At 49.6% G+C, this 6,245-nt stretch overlaps 1 long non-coding RNA gene across 4 annotated transcripts in view; it reads left to right on the top strand.

Annotated features, from left to right (window-relative positions):
- The window catches only part of LOC307116491, a 41,651-nt gene extending 38,407 nt beyond the window's left edge, over positions 1 to 3,244 (top strand). For 2 of the 4 annotated variants that reach the window (XR_013815217.1, XR_013815218.1), the window contains one exon: positions 1,480 to 1,653. This is a non-coding gene — a long non-coding RNA (uncharacterized lncRNA). Of the gene's footprint in view, positions 1 to 1,479; positions 1,654 to 1,795 lie in introns of those variants that run through there. The other 2 variants (XR_013815215.1, XR_013815216.1) reach the window with 2 other exon arrangements.
- The last annotated feature ends 3,001 nt before the right edge of the window (positions 3,245 to 6,245 follow it).

Below are 6,245 nucleotides of genomic sequence, written 5' to 3' on the forward strand. Positions count from 1 at the left end.
TATCATGTGCCAGTGTTGTAAATGCTGCTCTGTATTACCTAATTTAATTCTCACAACAACTTTACAGTGTAAACACGCTCATTATCCTTGTTGTTATAATGAGCATAAACTCTGGGCCAGAGGGATGACGTCATTTGTCCAATGATGCAGAAAGAGAAGGTGACAGACTTGGCTTCTTACCTACTGTGTTCTAACTGCCTCCAACCAATGGGAAGATAGTGGATTCTAGGTGATTTCTTTGCTATCCTTCATGTATTACTGTTAACCTCTCCGAGACTCTTAATGTATTAATCAGCAAACACATATTTAATGCCTGTTATGTGCCCAAAATTATTATGTTTACAAACACAGTAAACAAATAATTGTATGGCAGGCACTTTCTCTCTCTTCCAAAGAGAAGCACCCCCCACCCCCCAAAAAAAATCTGAAAATAAGTTTTATGGAATAGGATGATATCACCATTCAGAAAAAAGGAAGCTTGATTCGATCTGGGTGCTCAGAAACCGTGGAAAACACATAAAAAATAATGATGTTATTCAAGAGTTTGGGTAGCTTCTGGATTACCCATGCTGCTTTTCACCTCTTCCATACCTCTTTTTTTTTTTTTTTTTTTGCATCCTAATTCTTAGCTATTGTACTGCTTATACATATTTCTCCCACAGAGCAAAGTAAGAGGATTATTTATACCATACGCTCAAAAGATCTGTTCAGAGATTTCAGGAGGTGAGGCCATTTGGGGCCTAAAGCATCTTGACCCAGTGGGGAAACCTACGACAGAGGTGTGTGCATGCTCCCTCTGTTTCTCTCTCTCGCTTTAGGAATTGTGAGTGACATTGTGTGGGTATAAGAGTGTGTGGGAAGAGGGGAGATGGGATGGGGGCTTCCCACTTTTAAAGAGTTGTCCTCTACCAAGGATTTACCGGCATGCTCACAGGGGAACATAGGCCGGCCCTGTCAGCTGAGGATGAGACAATGGGATGTGACTCAGTAACGAGTTCTCATTTGTCAGGTGTCAGCTTGCTGATAATGGTCTAAGGATAAGGTGTTGAGTAATTCTTATAAAAATTGGAAATAACCATACCATTTCCACTGTGGTTTCTCTTACAGTTTCATAGCTGTTTTAATTCCACCCAATTGTACGAGGAGCCTGAAATACATAGTATCATTTCTGTTTTATAGATGAGTAAGTACATCCTGAGAAGTGAGATGGCCATGTCCAAGGTCACACAGCTACCGTATTTGACTTCAGACTTGAACCCAAGTCCTCACTCTGGACTTATCTTTTTCCCCCATCCCCCGTGAAACTAAGCCGCCTGTTTGTTGTACAGAATCCATTTCTGTTGACTATTAAGTGTGTTTGCCCACATGCTAGACTTGTAAGAATTTGCATCTATAAGATAATTTACTAATCGGTCACAGTGACTAAAAGAGGCAGCCTGTTTTTTAAATTAAGCCTTTTGTCCCCTTTTGGTCCAACAGGAAGCGAAGTTGGTCACAGGGATGCACCACCTCTCCTGATGTCAGTGAGGCAGCATCCACGCTCTGGGTTAGAAGACTCGAGTCTTCCAGACGCTGGGTGTCCAGAGGAGGCCGGGGTTCTCCTGGGGAAGCTCAAGGTTGTGCCTGTTTCAACCAACCCCTCCCGGAGGGTCCGACGCCACTCAGCAGGAGGAATGGACCCACAGCGGGGTTGGGGGGTTGGGTGGGAGGACGGGGAGGGAGGGGGGGGACTGGAAGGCGTGGCCTTGCCAGCAGGTGAGCTATTGACTTCCTTTTCATCTCATTTACACTCCAGGTGCTGCCTGGGCTCCGCGCTGCTGACTCTGAGGCCTGCGCTCATTGTCTTCCTTGTGAATGGAGAGAAGGGGAAACAGTGCTCCCCTGTAGCTGCAGAGGAAACCCGCCCAACGTGGATCTCTTTCTCCATCATGAATGACACCAGTCTCTGCAGTCCTCCAGAGGCGTCCTTGCGTGGCGGCTTCCTGTGTGTGTGGGATGGCGTCACCCTTTATGAGTTTCCAGGTGACACTCTGTTTCAGGAAGAATTCTCTCCAGAAACCACTTTTAAAATTATTATCAAATTCCTTAATGAAGAATCAGAAGCCAAACTGGCTAGGCTAAGCGTGCAGCCAGGCAGCTGCACGAGCTGATCCGGTCCCTCCCGCATCCACACCGACCGAGAGGATCCATGAGAGAGCTCGGTGTCTACCCCAAGCCACCCAGGGGGAGGGCAGCAGCCACGCCAGGGTCTCCCACGCATCCTGAGCCGGTCCGGTGCATTTCGAAGTATATGAGCCTGTGATGCTTGCCCACAGCCATGCCCTCTGGTGAGAGAGCATGATGGTACCAGTGAACATGCCGCTGGGCTACACTCTCTCAATAGCGGCAATAGTTTGAAACAAGGGTTTGAATAGATCATGCACCTTGTCCAAGGTCACCCGCTACTAAATGGCAAGGTAGGACTTGAGCCTAGTTGTCGGCCCCCAACCATCTCTTCATTGTTGCTGCTGAGATCATGGCTTCCTTGTTGGATCTGGAAAATGGGGGCCCAAGAGAACTCTTAAATATGAAATTACACCTCTTCGCCTTCCTGAGAGTCTTATTTAAAAAAGAATCTGGAGGAAGGTTTCATGAATATATCTATCTAGCATTTGTGTACAATATGTACATTTACAAAATGCATTACAGTGTAATAGAATAGAAAGGTTTTTCTTTGGGCATATAATTGTCTTCTCTTTCATATTCATTTATGCCTTTGATTTATATTGTAGTATGTTTTCGACGTGGTCTTCTGAGATCATGTACAATGGTAACAGATTTTAAATAAGATTAATAAAAGATTACTTCGTATCACTCCCAGGGAAAACGGTCGGGGGCCACCCAGTCTCCGTGTTCCATAAACATGATGCCGAAGAGCAGATGGGCCCCAGAACACGGTCTGTGCGCCCGCTGCTCGTTCCTGGTGCAGTAAAACCACAGCCAGTTCCTGTGGCTCCTGCACATCGGGGTGCCCACCTGCTGCCCTTCAGCTGGTCACTCGTCAGCACCCGGGATAAGGACCTGCCGTGAGCATCAGCCTCACTCCGCCCTTCCCTCTTTGTTCCACAAGCCACGCCCTTCACGGAACTTTCTCAGGGATCATTCCCTTTGCCTAGAAATCTCTCCCCCGAGGGTCACACAACTGCCGCCCTCCCCACCTTCAGGCCTGAGATCCGGGGGCGCCTTCTCCAGGAGGCCTGTCTGACCACAGGTCCCAAAGCCCCGGTCAGTGGCGTGTCCTGGCATCCTCCCTCTTTTTCTTGAGCGGGTAGTGCTCTGTGTTAGGAAACCTGGAGTCCCAGGGGTTGGTGAGAATACATTAAAAATATATTGGTAAGCTTAGATTTTGTCACTGTTAAATCCCATCTGCCGTGAAGTTAGTTAACGAAGGAATCTCCTTAGTGTAAAGTGATCTGAAGGAGGACAGCACACTCCCTGTCTAAGGAGTCAGATCATCACTGTGGAGGGCCTGCAAACACGGGGCCGGGCAAAGGCCTCTCTCTGGTCACCTTCAGGTCCTAAGGACCTTGTGTGTGTGATCAGTAGATCATACAGTCGTGTGTCGCCCAATGGCAGGGATGTGTTCTGAGAACGTCCCCGCGTGGCTAAATTGAGCACACTCCCTCATGACCCCCAGTGGACAGAGGGCATGCAGAGACATAGCGCATTAGCCACGGAGCATGGGGGTTATTTTTATTGCCGCAGAGCCGGTCCTATCCTGACTACTTCAAGGACTTTCCTCAGGAACGTGCCCTGCTAACGCCTTAGAACTTGAATTTACCTCCGGCCTGGCAGAGTGGAGAGAAGCCAGTTCTTTGCCACCAAAGTGTCTGGCGTTATCTGTCTGTGCTCCGCTAAGTTGGTAGACTCAGCGGGAGGGAGAGTGAAAGAGAAGTGATGGCTGTTGACCTCCTCATGAGGCCCCGTGCCGGAGGCTGTGGATGCTGCCAGCCTTTGGGCGGGGTTGGCTTTTACATCACAGACGAAGCCGAGCTCAGGAGCGGGTGAACGGCGTGTCTGAGAACCGCCTGGCCAGCGGACGTCGGAGCGGCACCAGGACCCACGTTCCTGTCACGTGGAGACCCAGGTCCCCTCCCTGTGGTGTAAACAGACAGGTGATGAGCTTTTAATCCCTCAGAGCCCGCTGCATGTCCCTCCTAACCGTGCTCTCTTCACACAAACGTTCGTTGGATCCCTTCTGTTCAAAGCTACTCTCCTTAGAATTATTTTGTTCATTTCTCCCAGATTTGTTTTTACTGAGCCTTGGCACCCAAGGCGCTACAAATTCACGTTTGTTTAAACTCCAGCCGAACACGCTTGTGTTTCAGTCAGGAGATTGTCGCCAAGATATCTGGAAATGCCTCCTCCATGGCTGCAGGCTTTTTTTTTTTTTTTTTTTTTTTTTAAGTGAGCCTCGCCCTTTATGGCAAGGACTTTGCAGGGGTCCTCAAACTTTTTAAACAGGGGGCCAGTTCACTGTCCCTCAGACCGTTGGAGGGCCGGACTATAGTTTAAAAAAAACTATGAACACATTCCTATGCACACTGCACATACCTTATTTTGAAGTAAAAAACCAAAACGGCACAAACACCCGCATGTGGCCCGCGGGCCGTCGTTGGAGGCCGCCTGCTGCAGAGGGGTGTAGAATGCCGTGGAGAGGGGGCGGTTTATGTGCAAAGGGGAGAACAAGGGCCATCTTCAAGTAACAGGCCCTTGGGTCCACGGTGCCTTTTCACTGCCATCTCTGCGGCTGTAGAACCGTACAACCCGTCGCCTTCAGGGAAGCCCGGTGTCAGCCACGGGCCCCACCAGACAGGATGAATCGCCCTGCAGGTCCGCAGCCAGCCCGGCCGTGCGGTGGGCCGGCCCCGGGCTGGTGGCGTGCAGCCACGCCCTCCACGCAGAGGCGGGCGAGGGCAGCCCCGCCTGCATCCTCTGACTCCTGGTGGGACTCGCCCAAGAGAACCGGGGTCGTTCTCAAGTGTAACAATATTAATTACCAAGTCACTTTAAAACACGTGTGATGTATGTGCGCCTTTATTCCACAGGAATGGGATAAAGATTAAATACTTAATGAATCCATTTTTCATATCAAGGGTATATTTGCCCTGCGCCTAACTCTATCTCGCTCCCTTCTGTTTCTCATGAGAAATATCGCTATCTTTATTATGTAATCAGTAATGTATCATTCCTTCTAAGCAGGATCTAATTTTAGCCGCATGATGAATGGCCCAGGCGTGTGTTCCGCTGCCCTCCGCGGAGAGGAATATACATCAGACCTGCTCAGGTGTGTGTCATTCCTTTATACCTGGGACCTCGCAGCTCCCCGCGGGGCAGCCTGGATTTTTCTGGCCGAAAGCCCCAGGTTCTGCCTCCGTTTCTGCCCCGCGTAGACGTTGTTTGGAAACGGCCCTGCGTGAGCGGTAACCAGGTGTGCGAGCTCCAGGCCGTGAGCTGGGTGGCTCTCCTGTGCCCGGGTGTATGGAAGCGGCTAGAAAATGACCAGCTGGGCTTTTGTCCTCTTCATTGACGTGCAGGATCTGCTTCTGTAGGACTCACCTCCGAGTTGCATAGCTGCTCTGCACATCTGCAGCGCCTGACGTCTCCAGGACATTTTAATCTTAAACACTAGTTTGAACTCATCTTTAATTGATCAGTAGGAGAATCAGAATGGTGCCTTATCTACATTTCAGATGTGAAAATGGAGGCTCAGAGAGATTAAACCACCTGCTCAAGTTCTGGGACATGGCCTGGTAAGGAATGAAACCTAACACCCCACACCATCCCCGTCTTTGCTTAACTTCAAATGGCACCTGTATACGATGGAAGACACTGTTCGAAGTGTTGGGTTTTGCAACAATTATATATATATGTGTGTGTGTGTGTGTGTGTGTGTGTGTGTGTGTGTAATTGATAACAACCTCTATTGTCCACTTTCCCTTCCTGTCTAACTTCTTCACTTCACACACACACACACACACACACACACACACACACACACAAAAGCCTACTATGCAAAGTGTCCCTTTGGGAGTTCGACCTACTGGGAGTTCGATCGCTCACTATGATGTGTACTGACCACCAGGGGTTGGTGTGGAACGAGGGAAGACCCCGGCTGACAGCCGGCAGCCGGGGAAGGGAGGCCCCGGCCAACAGCTGGCAGCCGCTAAGGACCATACCGGTGCACGAATTTCATGCACTGGGCC

The sequence above is a fragment of the Cnephaeus nilssonii genome, assembly GCF_951640355.1.
Source record: "Cnephaeus nilssonii genome assembly, chromosome: 20".
In the NCBI taxonomy this organism is placed as follows: domain Eukaryota; kingdom Metazoa; phylum Chordata; class Mammalia; order Chiroptera; family Vespertilionidae; genus Cnephaeus; species Cnephaeus nilssonii.